The sequence below is a fragment of the Lepidochelys kempii genome, unplaced genomic scaffold, assembly GCF_965140265.1.
Source record: "Lepidochelys kempii isolate rLepKem1 unplaced genomic scaffold, rLepKem1.hap2 scaffold_69, whole genome shotgun sequence".
Lineage (NCBI taxonomy): Eukaryota > Metazoa > Chordata > Testudines > Cheloniidae > Lepidochelys > Lepidochelys kempii.
In genome coordinates this window covers 213,989-230,739 of record NW_027333643.1, presented here as the reverse complement: position 1 = coordinate 230,739, position 16,751 = coordinate 213,989, and the positions used below count along the sequence as shown (strand labels likewise).

Here is a 16,751-nt window from a genome sequence, read left to right as displayed (position 1 = left end):
GTGGAGAAGCAGGAAGGAGTAGCGATCCGAGGGCTTGATGAGTCTCGGCAGTCTCTCCGTCACATCACGAATCTTAGCTCCTGGCAAGCAGCAGACTTCTCGGTTTTCCCGGTTGGGATGGCAGATAGATGACTCAGTCTCCCTGAGGAGAGAGTCCCGACCACCACCACCCGCCTCCTTCTCTTGGGAGCGGTGGTCGTGGAACCCCCAACCCTAGCACAGTGCATCTCATGCCTTCCAATTGGCGCAGTCTCCTTCTGCTCCCTTCCCTCAGACGTATGATCTGGTCCACTCAGATGCTGAGGTTGTGAGTTCAAGCATCAGCTTTCTTTAAGCAATGGCTTCTGCCATTCATCTTGCCCGTCGGAAAATACAATTCCGGCTCAGAAGACACCCAGGTTCTCTTCCTCTGCAGAGTGCAGGACAGATTCCACAGATCTACAAGGCTCCATTCTCCACCTGCACCCTGTGTCAGGAGGCATCAAGCAGAGCCCAGAGCACTGCCCATCCTGTGATTCTTGAGCCCCTGACTTCCCCCTCAACCTTTGCTCCCTAAACCACTTTCCTGCACTACCTCTTGGCTGTGAGACTCAAACCCTGCCTGGCTTTCGATATGTTCATGTGGTTTTTGTCTGTCAGGTTGATGAGCATGTGGGTCCTGTGTGATTTCTGTGGATGCCTTGCATAGTTTTGTGTGCGTGTGTCTGATTTTTGCAGGCAAATTGTTTTTTCCTTCATATTCTTTTGGTATGTGGTTTTTGTGCTTTCGTCTTGTGTGCTTTTTCTGTATGTTTTGTGTGGCTTTCCCTTATGTGCATATGTCTACTGATCAATGGCTCCATGTCTAGTTGGCAGCTGGTATCTAGTGGACTGCCCCAAGGGTCGGTCCTGGGGCCGGTTTTGTTCAATATCTTCATTAATGATCTGGAGGATGGTGTGGATTGCACCTTCAGCAAGTTTGCAGATGACACTAAACTGGGAGGAGTGGTAGATACAGAGGGACCTAGACAAATTGGAGGATTGGGCCAAAAGAAATCTGATGAGGTTCAACAAGGACAAGTGCAGAGTCCTGCACTTAGGACAGAAGAATCCAATGCACCGCTACAGATTAGGGACCGAATGGCTAGGCAGCAGTTCTGCAGAGAAGGACCTAGGGATGACAGTGGACGAGAAGCTGGATATGAGTCAAGAGTGTGCCCTTGTTGCCAAAAAGGCCAATGGCATTTTGGGCTGTATAAGTAGGGGCATTGGGCTGGCTGGGATGATTTAGTTGGGATTGGTCCTGCTCTGGGCAGGGGGTTGGACTAGATGGCCTCCAGAGGTCCCTTCCAACTCTGTTATTCTATGATTCTCTGATTCTCTGTGTGCTGTGTGGGTTTGTGTGTGGGTCTGATTTTTGTTGATGCCTACAAGGGGCTGTGCAGTGTGTGATTTTCTCTTTCTCTCTGTTTGTATCTTCATGTGTAAATTCACTGGAATGTTTAAAAATATCCACAGCTTTGCCAATTTTCACCAGGAATTTTTCTCAGTCAACAAATTCTCACTTGTTCCCTACCGAAGTGTTCACTCTTGGATGGCATCAAATTAACCTATGAAATTCTGAACTGCAACCTCACCTGCTTTTCAGGGATTCTTCCTTAGACTCAGAGGATCAAGAGCTGGAAAATTCACCTAATTCAGTTTAAAGGCAAAGCTTCACTGAGAGTTGAAATTCCAAGCCCTTGTTTACAAAATGAGAAAAAGAGCCAGGGGAAGCACTTCCTTTTGATTCACAGAATAAAGCGTTTGTCATTTAAGGGTTTGTTTCCCATATTTTAAAACCACAAGGGGTCTTCGTAAACACCCAGTCTGACCTCTTGTCTAGCATGGGCCCGATACCTGCCCCCGAAGAATTCCTTTTCAACTAGAACAGATCCGTTTAAAAAAAAATAGATCCAATTTTGATTTGAAAATTTCCAGGAATGGAGACTCCACCAGGACTCTGGGTAAGATTTTCAATGGTTAATTCCCTTCCCTGTCAGAAAGCATGCCTTATTTCCAATCTGAATATGTCTAGCTTCACTTCCAGCCAGTGGCTCACATTATACATTTGTCTGTTAGATTGAAGAGCCTGTTTGTAAGTATTGTTCCCCATGTAGGTACTTAGGGAGTGAGAGCGTCATCCCCTAAACCTTTTCTGAGCTCTTTGTGACTATCACAGCAAGGCGGGGGTTTTAAGCCTTTCATCCTTCTCATGGCTCTTCTTTCTCCTCTCAAATGTTTCATCCTCCTTCTTGAACTGGGGACCTCAGAACTGGATGAAGTGGGCACAACAAATACAGAGGTAAAAAGACCTTTCGACTCCTAGCTGAGATCCCACTGTTGCTGTATACGTGGCTGACATTCCTTGTTCCTAGATGTACACGTTCCCATTTAGCCTTAGCCGCAGGAAATAGTCATCAGCACCACCTCAGCTCTCCGTTCTGAGATTTACTTCTCACTCCCTAGATGCCAAAATATCTCCTTAGGATTCTAGATGGCTGTCCTCCACTGGCTGGATCAGATGTTCCTGCTTCCCCTCAGTAATCTTCAGATGATCCGTGTTCTCCAGAGCTTACCCTCCCAGACAGGACTGAACAACCTTTGCTTATAACTAGACCACCCGTGACCTCAACTAGGTGCCCTGAATGCACCACTTTTGAATTCCCTCCAAGTTCTAGCATAGAAATGTGAAGCAGTTGGTGTTGTAATGTTACAGGAGAGGTTGAAATGAGGCTATTTCTCATGTAGAAGGCAATGATTGTGTCAGGAAGGGGATTTGAACGCCCACCTGCATATGGAGCCCAGAACACAAATGACGGAAAGACACAGCCTTGAGTTTGACACGTTAGACCACTCGGCCAGCCTGTCACTGTTAGTCAAGCCACTTATCAATCACAGTTTTCTTTAACTTGTTGTGAACTTTCCAGGGAGGTGGAGATGGCATATCTCTTTCAACTTCTAGAGACTTTCTAAAGCACAAGCGATTTTTATATGTCATCTCCCTGCTCCCTTTTTAAGGGAATAAAAGATGATTGCTACCATTCTGAGAAAGTAATGTTGAACCTCAAACTCCTGCCTGGTGGGCCAGACGGCCAAGCAACCAGCACCCACAACTTCTACCACCTTTTGTTTCCAAAATAGCTCAGCCCTCAGTGTGTTGAGCCTTTCTGAAATCTGGCCAAAATGTTTATTGCCCAAATGGGAGCTGAGTTCTTCTGAAAATCTGGCTCTAGGGGTGGGGGTGAGACCTTCTGAAAATTCTGGCCCATGTGTCTGGAAACTCTAAGAACCTTCAGAACTTTTATCGTGTGCTAGAACCTGATGAGAAAACCTTCCTTCTGTCGAACTCAGCAGAGATTTTCTCATTGACTTACAATCACAATGTTTCATCTTGATCCCAGATTTAGGTATCAACAAAATGCATTGATTGTACTTTTACAAGCAGTGTGAAACAAACACGCCTAGTTGGACAGAGGGATAGAAGTAGGTCTGCCACTAAACCACATTGCCTTTCATCAGTAGCTACCTGAGCAAGGTAGAAACCAGTGGCCAACAGGTGAAAGGCCCATCGTCTATGCTTAGAACACGACAGCAGCTAGCCCTCAGGAATGGAAGAGGCTAATGGTCAGTTTTGCTGAGATGGTTACTTCCAAAGATTGGTATATAGAGTGGGATGAAAGTTTTTTGAGTGAATATTTTATTTGCTGAAAGAATTTGGTTGACCCCAAATGATTTTTTGGTTTTGTTTCAGCAAGAAAACTGACATCTTGGGTCAACCTGAGTGTCTATTACTGTTGTTACAACATTGGTTAGGCTAGCTAGCAAGGGGGAACAAGAATTTGCACCTGTCTATTTGTGGACAACGAAGTGCACAGTGGAAACATGCCCACATTCTGCTCCTAGTCAATGGGAAGCTTTGATTTTGATATGGTCTCCAAAGCCCTTGCCAAGATCACGTAGAAGATGGGGGAGTCAGGGAAAAACCGTCAATTTGTTCAAATTGCAAGAGAAGAATAAATTAAGGTGTTTTGCTGTAAAGTCACTTTTCCCTGACTGGGAATTGAACCCAGGCCGTGGTGGTGAGAGCGCCAAATCCTAACCACTAGACCACCAGGGAGAAGATGGGGCTGTTGTTCTTCTCAGCTGTGCTACACTTCCTTAGGCTATTTTCTCTCCAATTGCTGAAGCTGCTCCTTTGTCCATTCCCTGAGCGGCTAAGAGCAGAGCGGGCAGGAACCCCTGTGCTCAGGGTCACAACCTGAGCCCAACCCAAGCCACTGAAACAAACTCAAATGATGCGTCAGCTTCCTCCACTAGGATCACAGAGCAACACAAAGAAAACCCAGGAGGAACAATCCTCATCTGCCTTCACTGACCCCATTGCAACCCTCTCAGCAGCCGACCTGGACATTGAGCTGACAGGAACTTTGGCATAGAGAGCAAGGGAGGGAGTTTGCTCCCCCTCATTGTGAGCTGATTACATTCTGACTCCATGTAACGGGGCTCTGAGCTTTGCCATCTTCTGAATTCTGTGTCCTAACTGTGATCATCCGCCCTTCCTTCAGTTACTTTGGGTTCTGCTGTTGTTCACCATTTCTGAGTGGAGATTTTAAATCACGGCTGTTTCTTTGTTAGCATGTCATGGGCTATTAGCAGTAGGAGGAAAAATCACTTTTTGTAGTGGTAAACAGGGTGGCCCATTTCAAACAGTTCTCTGTGAGTTCAATCCTTGAGGGGGCCATTTAGGGATCTGGGGCAAAAATTGGGGATTGGTCCTGCCTTGAGCAGTGGATTGGACTAGATGACCTCCTGAGGTCCCTTCCAACTCTGCGATTCTGTGAAAGGACATGTCAGAGGGCAGGGGACTTGACAAAGCCCTGGCTGGGATGATTTAGTTGGGGTTGGTCCTGCTTTGAGCAGGGGGTTGGACTAGATGACATCCTGAGGTCCCTTCCAACCCTGATCTTCTATGATTTTAAGGCAACCCCCATCTTTTCATGGACTCTGTATATATCTCTTCCTGCTGTATTTTCCACTCCATGCATGTGATGAAGTGGGTTTTAGCCCAGGAAAGATTACGCCCAAATAAATTTGTTAGTCTCCAAAGTGCCACAAGTCCTCCTCATTGTTTTTGCTGATACAGACTAACACGGCTACCACTCTGAAAGGAAATCAAGCCACTAGGTAGGCGGAAGAAGAAGCGGAGAGGGATGCGGTGGGGTAAATGAAAGCAGAGGAGGATTGTTCCTCTTTTGTGTTCCTCTTGGGATTCTGATGGAGGAACCTAAATCATAATTTGAGCTTGTTTCAATGCTTTTCCTTGAGCTCAGGTTATGAGCACAGGGGTTCCTTCACTCTCTGTTCCTGTCCCCTCTGAAATGGGGAATGGACCATTTCATAGAATCATAGAATATCAGGGTTGGAAGGGATTTCTTTAACTGGAGAGCAAGTAGCCTTAGAAAGCATAGAGGAGCTGAACCAAAAAACCCTACATTACCCCCCCTTATGGTCTACTGCAGGGGTAGTCAACTATTTTTTGTCAAGGTCCAAAATCTCAGTCAAGATATGATCAAGGTCCAGACTCCAGAGAAAATAATTTTATTTACTTATTATTATGATTTTTGAAAAGATTTCAGGGTCCATTAAAAATTGCTGTCTGTCTAGAGTTGGCCCATGGTACACCTGTTGAGTACCCTTGGTCTACTGGTTAGGAGTCTCCTTGATGCTGCCTTGGTTCCATCCTCAGTCAGGGAAAGAAACTTCTCGACACAATTCTCCATTCAGTCTTCACTGCAAATTAAAAAAAACCTCAGAACTTTCACCCCAATAGCTTATTATCTGGCCGTTTTCTGCCCTGTCCTGTATAAACACCAAAAGGGGCCTTTTTAAAAACCAAAGACTTTGAGATGGGGGCGAACTGGCTGACTCCAGCTGCCTATCTCTATTCACTTGTGTGCTGAATTGAATGAATCTCTTTGGCTACACAGCAATCGTGAAGCATAAATCTGCTTCAGTGGATATAGTAGAAGCGATATTGCCTAAATAACACCTGGCTTTTTTCAAAACCAGCAATAGCCACAAGAGGTCCCAGAATCCTCTGAGATTGCCTCCAGCTGACAAAGGGGCCCATTTTTCAGCTAGGAATTCAACTTCTTTGTTCCATTTTCTCTGCTTTGAGTCTCTTTCCGCTTGTCTCAGGTAGTGTGGCGAGCAAACGCGCAGGTGGGTGAGATAATATCTTTGACTGGGCCAGCTTCTGTTGGGGACAAAGACAAGCTTTTCTGGGACCTGCATGGCTACAACTACGTAGCAAATGCTCATAAGCCATGAATTAGTTCTTCTTTCACACTGGAATGCATCGCTTTTGGTGTGACACCAAGAAATTATTTATTAGCCCGTATAACCGTTTCTTCTCCACATGTTGAGATTATCTTTTGCCTGTAATGCCATCACGTATTAAAATTCCAAATGGCCAATTAGCAAGCACCAAAATAAAGAACAGCCAATTATTAATCTGCCTCACCCCTAGCCCTGCCCAGGATCTCTGCATTGGTTCAGGAAATATTTTCACATAGATATTTGCAAATTGGGAAGTTTTAAATTGTGTCAGCTTCCGTCTAGAAAGAGAGAGTGGTAAGCTAAATTGCTCCAACACAGATTTCCCCATCTATGTGAAAGAAAGAATTAGAAAGAAGTAAGGAAAGTGAATCCAAGGTAAATGATTCTGACCTTTCCTTTGAAATGCTCGGTGCAATAAATCAGTGAATATTCCTATAAGTAAACTCCCGTAAGTGACAGAAAAGAGGGCATAGGAAAAGGCTGTCAAATGTTGTGTTAAACTTTAATTCATGAGCAAAATTGTGTGGCCATTAAATTACAACCCTAAAATATCGTCAAAGGAAAGAAAAAGGAACAAAAAGTGTGGGAAATACGAGTGTATTTCAGCAAAGGGCTTGGAATGGAGGAAGACCAAAACTGATCAGTCAGGGGAAAAGGCACTGTTTCTGCCTAGTTTTAAACCAGGGATATTTTACGTGTGAAGCAAACATGATAACCACCACACTACACTACAATCTATGATAGAAACCAATTGTACCAATTTGCCCTTCTCACAATGAGGCCAAAACGCAGGCAAATCTCGTAAGCAAGAAACCTCACATCCACTCCACTTCTCCATGGACATTTCCCTGCCAGCTCCTCGGGAGCAACCAACAAGACAAGAAACCAAAATGCAGTAAAATCCAGGGCACGTTTCCCACCACAGGTTTCACTGACTGCGAAGGGTCATGTAGAAATGTTTTGCCTTTTCATACCTGAAGACTTGGTTATTCTCTCCTTCCCTGAACTGGAATGGAAAGCAAGGAGATAGGTGTGAGAACAAGCACTCCTAAGCAAAGGAAACAAGACACCCAGCATATAACCCATCAGCAGGAGATTAAAACCTGGGCTACACTACACAGTTAGGCCCACCGACAGCATTTTAGGTTGTCCTAATTACCTCACGGTGCACACTACAGCCTTGTCCCATCTATGTAAGTGCCCTGCTACACCCACATAGTAACTCCAGCTCCTCAAGAGGCACGGGGATTGCGTTGGGGTCGTTAGGACAACCCAGTGTCTGTGTAGACACTGCCTTACTCACAGGGGCTGCTGGCTGTCTTGCCAATGTCATGGCTTCTGGCTGGCTCCCTTCATGGCTGCCCTCTGCTCCCTGATCCCAGCGGGGCTGCACCTGCCTGGCTTCTTGCGGGGCTGCTGCACGAAAGCTCCCGGCTCCCAGCGCAGGGAGCCAAGAAGCCTGGGCACTTGGCGCCCGCCCCCACTCCTGGCTGGGAGCAGGCAGGCAAGAAGCCCAGGTGGCCAGCTCCCACTCCAGGGAGGAGGTGGGGAGTCTAGAGCCCTGGGGGTAGCTGGGCTCCCAGTGGGCAGCTGCGCGGAGTGAAGAGCCCCATTTCTCAGCCCCCCCACACTGCCCCTCTTCATTCGGTGGAAGCACTCCTGGTGAAGACACACTCCGCCGACAGAAGGAGGGGAATGGGGACAAACTCAAATTAAGCTTCCACTTCCTCCACCACGATCACAAGAGAAACTGAAAGAAAACTCAAGAGGAACAAGCCTCCTCTGCTTTCATGCGCCCCCATCACAACCCTCCCTGCTTTGTTTTCTGTCTGCATTTCCTTTTGAAACTGCAATGGCTGCTCCAGAAAACGGTCATGTCTCTGAATTCACAGCAACATCCTGAGGATGATAAAAGTATGAAGGAATTCATGGTCCTTTATGACATAATAATAATTAATAAATTATTATTTGTATTGCAAGATTAATCTTTCCCTTTTGCAGATTCAGCTCCACATTGATTCTTGTTGCTCTTTGCAATGTATCTATCTATCTTGGCAACAGTATTTGCTGTTGTTTCAGGTGGAGCACTCAGCGTGTTACGTTTTTCTGACAATCTGTGTCTCGAAAATTCTAGCTAATATGCCTGGAACTTCCAAGAACCGTCATATTACGAAGGAATTCGAGGTCCTTTTTTATATTACCATTTATCAGTCATTATTCGTAGAGCAAAGATTAATCTTTCATTTTTTTAGATCCAGCTCTACTCTGATTCTTGTTGCTATTTGCCATGTATCTATAGCTATGTAGCTATAAAGGAAACTGGTTTTTTGCTCTTGTTTCTTTGTATTTATACACCACAACTTTACAGCCCAAGCCGCATGATCCTGATTAATGTGACACCGGCCAGCCATGGGTGATTCATTGCACTGTAGACGTATCCTAACGTTATGTCTGCACAGCGATTCAAACACCCAGGGCACCTGTCTCAGATCCCGGGGCAGCTGACCCAGGCTTCTGGGGCTGGGGCTGCAGGGCTATAAAATGACAGTGGAGACAGATGGGCTTGAGCTCAATCTCTGAGGTCCCATGAGGGGTGAGGGTTTCCAAACCCAGGCTTCAGCTGGAACACCAGTATCTGCACCCCACTTTTGAGCCCCACAGCTTGAGCTCCAGGAGCCCACGTCAGGTGACCCAGGCCAGCCCTGCTGCCATCTTTATCCCGGGAGAGAGGGACTCTACGGGGACGTCTCCATTGCAGTGTCAGCCCAGGGGTGGCAGGCTGTGCTCAAAGCAGCACCCTGGAAGCCCCATAGTCACCACTCTCATAGAATTAAGGTACGATTTGTACAGAGTCGGCCTGGTGAACTATCATTGTAAAAGTTGTGATCTGTTGAAGGCTAATACCTGGGTGGATGGTGTGTGCTAGGCTTGTCTGGGAAGTGGTGGAGTTTTGCTCTGGGTGCGTCACTGAAATATGTGATGAGGCTGGGAAATGGCCACCGCCAGCCTTTCCGGTGTGACGCTGGAGGAGCCAGACTCGCTGCTGGCCCAGTGAAGGTATCCACACTCCCAAGGACTCTCCCAGGAACCGTGTACAATGCGGACTCCTCCGAGACAGCCCGGAGACAATGGACACTGCTTGACTCACATCAAGGCAGAGGAACTTCCTAACAAGTTGGAAGAAATTATGAAAGAGGGGAAGAGACGTCATGACTTGGCCTCTCTCCCCCGCAATTCAACACCTTGCAACACATCTGGAGGACAAAGACTGAAGTGAAATAATTCAGAGATTAGAAGAGAATAATAATAATCCATTCAAATCAAAGTCCCCAAACAGACTAGTATTGGTTTCTCAGCAGAAAACTTTCTATGTGGGGGACTTTGCTTTCCCACTAAGACCTTGCCAAGGGAAGCAGAGAGAAAATCTTTGACTTGCCTCCTTCAGAACGCTTGGCCTAGACACTCTAGCTGTGGGTCACTGTCGTGGCCTTGCTGAGAACAGGGGCATGTTAATAATTTGGGGAGGTCCCAGGGTGTTTGGGGGAAGATTATGAGGCTGTTACCTTTTGAGATAAAAGCTAAGAAATACAGAACGAGACAATTCTTTCATACATCTGGCCTTTAGACATATTTCATTTAAAGCAGGGGGTCTAACATGCCGTGAGAAAGTGGAAATGTTGGAAGCTCAAATAATTCCGTTTTTTCTATGTCTCGTGCGTGTGTAAATGGCACAACACGTTAATTTATAAGCACGTCGTTCTTAACTTCATTAAATATTATGTGGCGTATTAACTATATCAAATGGGTTGTACAATACAATGACTTTTCCATCCGTTGCCCAAAACATATTTTTTAATATTATTTAAATGCACCGAACTCCTTGAACATAAAGTTGTTTATTTCATTCCTGTGCAGTGTGTTGGGAGCTCAGTTAATTGAGTTTATTGTCACTCTGTGTGTGTGTGAGGTACAACATAATAATTTAGTGATGCTGAAAACGTTCCCTTCTCCCTCCGGAACTGCCTTGGAATCACCTTCCCTTTGTAGATTAATCTACTCCTGTGTCTGTATGAGGAAAATATGGTTTCTATGAAAAAAACTCATTGTTTATTTAAAAGGACTGACACCAAACGGCCACACTATGGGGATACAACACCATGAGTAAGAACAGGAGGACTTGTGGCACCTTAGAGACGAACAAATTTATTGGAGCATGAGCTTTCGTGAGCTACAGCTCACTTCATCAGATACATGCAGTGGAAAATACAGTGGGGAGACTCCTATACACAGAGAACATGAAACAATGGGGGTTACCCGACACACTGTAACGAGAGTGATCAGGTAAGGTGAGCTATTACCAGGAGGAGAGCCGGGTGGGGTGGGGGGAACCTTTTGTAGTGATCATTGGTATTAATTTGCAAACTAGATACAGTTAACTTAGGCTTGAATGGGAGTGGATGGGTCATTACACAAAGTAAAACTATTTCCCCATGTTTATTTCCCGCCCCCACTGTTCTCACATGTTCTTGTCAACTGCTGGCAAAGGCTGACCTTGATTACCACTGGAAATCCGAGAAAAAAGACGAGAGCAGAGTGTTTTGTAGACACCCTCCCATCCATCTAACACAGACACACAGACTTTTCTAAGGCATTAACTTTTCCTTCTCCTTTATGATTCTTTAATGTCTCTGGAAATACCAATTCCTAGAGGCCCCTTTCACAGAGCAAACAACCACAGAGCAATGAGAAAGCTGGGGGCTGCCAGGTTGTTGAGGGCAAGTCTTGAAAGGGATGCCCAAACAATCCAGCTGGATCCCCGGCAACCAGATGTGGGGATTAGCTGCACAGCTGTGGCTGCTGCTCTGAGGGGAGCGGCATAAACTACCTGCCTGTGGATGCAGCCCACCAGCTGGTTCTCCTGGGGCAGATGGTGAGTGGTTGGGCAGGGATGCTGCACCGGCTGGGGTCTGAAATATGACCAGGGGTCTAAGGAACCTCAGCATCACAGTCATCAGGAGTCCAAGCTGCTTGGGGTGAGCTTGTGGGCAATGGCCCAACTGGATTGTTTGTGCATCCCTTTCGCCACGTCCCTTGTGATCCACCAGGGCTTGCAGCACCATGGAAGAGTACCCCTTGCGGTTTATGTAGTGGCCGCCCCGCTGTTCCGGGGCCAAGAGAGGGATTTGCGTTATGTCTATCGCCCCGCCGCAGTCAGGGAACTCCAGCGCATTAAAGCCATCCACAATGGTCTGCACATTTCCCAAAGTCACGACCCTTGATAGCAGCTGGCCAATGATTGTGTTGGCTATTTGGATCACACCAACCCCCACAGAAGATTTGCCCACTCTAAACTTATTCCCGACTGACCGCTAGATGTCGGGCATTGCAAGCTTCTGCAGGGCTATGGCCATTCACTTCTGAACTGTGAGGGCGGCTCTCATTTTGGTGTCTTTGCACTTCAGGGCAGGAGACAGCAAGTCGCAAAGCTCCATGAAAGTGGCCCTTACGCATACAAAAGTTTCTCAGCCACTGGGAATCATCCCACACCTGCAACGCGATGAGGCCCCAGCAGTCTGTGCTTGTTTCCTGGGCCCAGAATCGGCGTGCCACGGCATGAACCTGGCCCAGCGCCACCATGATCTCCCAATTGCCACATGCCGTGCCATCTTTGTCCATGTCCTCATCAGTATAGTAATCGCACGGTCGTCGTTTCCTCGCCCCGTTTTGCAGGGACTGCACATACTGCTGGATAATGCGTGAGGTATTTACAATGCTCAAAACTGCAGCGGAGATCTGAGCGGGCTCCATGGCGCCTGCACCGGTAATCCTGGAAAACGGGCGCGAAATATAGGAGAGCAGAGTGGCAGGGGAAGAGGTGCTGTTTGGTTCGTGGTAGCCGAAGAAAGGCGGGAAATGGTTGTCTTCCGTGGTTTTCACGGAGGCGGGAGCCCAGGACAGACAACCCGGAGAAGCTCGGAAGCGTGGCACCAGCGGGAGAGCAGAGTTGGAGGCAGAAGAGTTCGATGAGGAAGAGAAAGAGCAGATAGTAGAGAAGGGGAGAGGAAATGAGAGGCGGATTCATAGTTGCAGGAGAGCAAGCGGTGCACCATCTGCTGAAAGCAGTACGGCGTCTGCATGCCAAAAAGGCGTGAAACGATTGTCCGCCATAGGTTCCTGATGACACGCACCAGAAACACCCGCAAGAATGTTTTTGCCCCATCGTGCACTGGGAGTGTTACCCAGAATTCCAGTGGGCGGCAGGGACTGCGGGAACTGTGGGATAGCGACCCACTGTGCACCCGCTCTGACGTTCGATGCTAGCCTCGGTACTGTGGACGCACTCTGCCGAATTCACGTGCTTTAGTGGGGACACCGAAGCCTGAATGTCTAAAATAGCTCCCGAAATTTCGAATCGAATAATTTTGAACTAATTTCATACTGTACACGTACCGTTAGAAAAGTCTGTGTGTGTGTGTTAGATGGATGGGAGGGTGTCTAGAAACCACTCAGTTCTAGTCTTTTTTTCTCTGATTTACGTTAGAAAATCTAAAGCAGGGAGCAAGAAGAGTTGCCTTCTCTGAGGCTTGAACTCAGGACCTTCAGATTATGAGACTGATGTGCTGCCCGCTGCGCTAAGAAGGCTTGGAAGAGCTTTAGGTTCAGTGCTTAAAGAACCAGCTGAGCAGCGGGGAACCAGCTGAGCAGCAAACAGCAGGACTTTGCCTGGGAGTTCACCTGGAGTGACCCTACTGAGGCTTAAACCCTAACGACTTCTCTGAGGAATTACTGCATCTCCGGAGGAAGCTCATAGTAGGAAGGTAATATGGATGGGGAGTGTTCAACTGTTGTGACCTGCACTGGATGTGCCATCTTTGTCTTTCTTCCAGAGGACAGAAGCGACTTTGTCTGTACAAAGTGCAAGCTGGTCTCCATATTGGAAGAGAAGGTTCAAGGTCTGGACCAACAGGTATCGACCCTGCGTTGCATAAGAGAAACTGAAGATTTCCTGGACAGACGTCAGGATATGCTTCTATGGGCACAAGGTTCTGAAGATTCAGAGCAGGCTGCGCAGCAGGGACAGGAGGACTGTGAAGAAATCTGCCAACATGTGACCTCCAGAAGAAGAAGGGGGAAAGTCCATGGACCAGCAAAGCGGACACAGGTAAGTAACCATTTTCATGTTCTCTCCACAGGTACCATTGCGGGGAGTGACCCAGATGATACGTCTGGGGGAAGGGAGCAGAAGGAGACTCCACCAGTTGAAAGGCATGAGATGCACTGTCCTAGGGTTGGGGGTTCCACGACCACCACTCCCAAGAGAAGGAGGTGGGTGGTGGTGGTCGGGGACTCTCTCCTCAGGAGGACTGAGTCATCTATCTGCCACCCTGACCGGGAAAACAGAGAAGTCTGCTGCTTGCCGGGGGCTAAGATTCGCGATGTGATGGAGAGACTACCGAGACTCATCAAGCCCTCGGACTGCTACCCCTTCCTGCTTTTCCACGTGGGCACCAATGATACTGCCAAGAATTACCTTGAGCGGATCACTGCAGACTACGTGGCTCTGGGAAGAAGGATAAAGGAGTTTGAGGTGCAAGTGGTGTTCTCGTCCATCCTCCCCGTGGAAGGAAAAGGCCTGGGTAGAGACCGTCAAATCGTGGAAGTCAAGGAATGGCTACACAGGTGGTGTCGGAGAGAAGGCTTTGGATTCTTTGACTATGGGATGGTGTTCCAAGTAGGAGGAATGCTAGGCAGAGACGGGCTCCACTTAACGAAGAGAGGGAAGAGCATCTTCGTGAGCAGGCTGGCTAACCTAGTGAGGAGGGCTTTAAACTAGGTTCACCAGGGAAAGGAGACCAAAGCCCTGAGGTAAGTGGGGAAGCGGGATACCGGGAGGAAGCACGAGCTGGAGCGTGTGAGAGGGGAGGACTCCTGCCTCATACTGAGAACAAGGGGCGATCAGCGGGTTATCTCAAGTGCCTATATACAAATGCACAAAGCCTGGGACACAAGCAGGGAGAACTGGAGATCCTGGCAAAGTCAGGGAATTATGATGTGATTGGAATAACGGAGACTTGGTGGGATAACTCGCATGACTGGAGTGCTGTCATGGATGGATATAAACTGTTCAGGAAGGACAGGGAGGCCAGAAGAGGTGGGCGAGTTGCACTGTATGTAAGGGAGCAGTATGACTGCTCAGAGCTCAAGAATGAAACTGTAGAAAAACCTGAGAGTCTCTGGATTAAGTTTAGAAGCCTGAGCAACAAGAGTGATGCAGTGGTGAGAGTCTCCTATAGACCACCAGACCAGGGGGATGAGGTGGATGAGGCTTTCTTCCGGCAACTCGCAGAAGCTACAAGATGGCACACCCTGGTTCTCATGGGCGACTTCAATCATCCTGATATCTGCTGGGAGAGCAATACAGCGGTGCACAGACAATCCAGGAAGTTTTTGGAAACTGTAGAGGACAATTTCCTGGTGCAAGTGCTGGAGGAACCGACTAGGGGCAGAGCTCTTCTTGACCTGCTGCTCACAAACCGGGAAGAATTAGTAGGGGAAGCAAAAGTGGATGGGAACCTGGGAGGCAGTGACCATGAGATGGTCGAGTTCAGGATCCTGACACAAGGAGGAAAGGAAAGCAGCAGAATACGGACTCTGAACTTCAGAAAAGCAGACTTTGACTCCCTCAGGGAACTGATGGGAAAGATCCCCTGGGAGAATAACATGAGGGGGAAAGGAGTCCAGGAGAGCTGGCTGTATTTTAAAGAATCTTTATTGAGGTTACAGAGACAAACCATCCCGATGTGTAGAAAGAATAGTAAATATGGTAGGCGACCAGCTTGGCTTAACAGAGAAATCCTTGCTGATCTTAAACACAAAAAAGAGGCTTACAAGAAGTGGAAGATTGGACAAATGACCACGGATGAGTATATAAATATTGCTCAGGCATGCAGAAGTGAAATCAGGAAGGCCAAATCACACCTGGAGTTGCAGCTAGCGAGCGAAGTTAAGAGTAACAAGAAGGGTTTCTTCAGGTATTTTGGCAATAAGAAGAAAGCCAAGGAAACTGTGGGCCCATTACTAAATGAGAGAGGCAACCTAGTGACAGAGGATGTGGAAAAAGCTAACATACTCAATGCTTTTTTTGCCTCTGTCTTCACGAACAAGGTCAGCTCCCAGATGACTGCACTGGGCAGCACAGCATTCGGAGGAGGTGGCAAGCCCTCTGTGAAGAAAGAAGTGGTTCGGGACTATTTAGAAAAAGTGGATGTGCACAAGTCCATGGGGCCAGATGAGCTGCATCCGAGAGTGCTAAAGGAATTGGCGGATGTGATTGCAGAGCCATTGGCTATTATCTTTGAAAACTCATGGCGATCGGGGGAAGTCCCGGAAGACTGGAAAAAGGCTTATGTAGTGCCCGTCTTTCAAAAAGGGAAGAAGGAGGATCCTGGGAACTACAGGCCAGTCAGCCTCACCTCAGTCCCTGGAAAAATCATGGCGCAGGTCCTCAAGGAATCAATTCTGAAGCACTTCGAGTCTCCCACAGTATTCTTGCCAGCAAGTTAAAGAAGTATGGTCTGGATGAATGCACTATAAGGTGGATAGAAAGCTGGCTAGATTGTCGGGCTCAACGGGTAGTGATCAATGGCTCCATGTCTAGTTGGCAGCCGGTATCTAGCGGAGTGCCCCAAGGGTCGGTCCTGGGGCCGGTTTTGTTCAATATCTTCATTAATGATCTGGAGGATGGTGTAGATTGCACTCTCAGCAAATTTGTGGATGACACTAAACTGGGAGGAGTGGTAGATATGCTGGAGGGTAGGGATAGGATACAGAGGGCCCTAGACAAATTGGAGGATTGGGCCAAAAGAAATCTGAGGAGGTTCAACAAGGACAAGTGCAGAGTCCTGCACGTAGGATGGAAGAATCCAATGCACCACTACAGACTAGGGACCGAATGGCTTGGCAGCAGTTCTGCAGAGAAGGACCTAGGGGTGACAGTGGACGAGAAGCTGGAGATGAGTCAGCAGTGTGCCCTTGTTGCCAAGAAGGCCAATGGCAAGTTGCAGTGGGGGAGGTTTAGATTGGATATTAGGAAAAACTTTTTCTCTAAGAGGGTGGTGAAACACTGGAATGCGTTACCTAGGGAGGTGGTAGAATCTCCTTCCTTACAGGTTTTTAAGGTCAGGCTTGACAAAGCCCTGGCTGGGATGATTTAACTGGGAATTGGTCCTGCTTCGAGCAGGGGGTTGGACTAGATGACCTTCAGGGGTCCCTTCCAACCCTGATATTCTATGATTCTATGATTTTGGGGTGTATAAGTAGGAGCATTGCCAGTAGATCAAGGGATGTGATCATTCCCCTCTATTCGACATTGGTGAGGCCTCATCTGGAGT

General features: G+C 47.6%; 2 non-coding genes across 2 annotated transcripts; both read right to left on the bottom strand.

The window, feature by feature from the left end:
* Positions 1–4,066: 4,066 nt before the first annotated feature.
* TRNAE-CUC (transfer RNA glutamic acid (anticodon CUC)) lies at positions 4,067–4,138 on the bottom strand. The gene has a single exon. It is a non-coding gene; the product is annotated as a tRNA-Glu (tRNA).
* Positions 4,139–12,929: 8,791 nt separating this feature from the next.
* TRNAM-CAU (transfer RNA methionine (anticodon CAU)) lies at positions 12,930–13,002 on the bottom strand. Its single transcript has one exon. It is a non-coding gene; the product is annotated as a tRNA-Met (tRNA).
* Between the last annotated feature and the right edge of the window lie 3,749 nt (positions 13,003–16,751).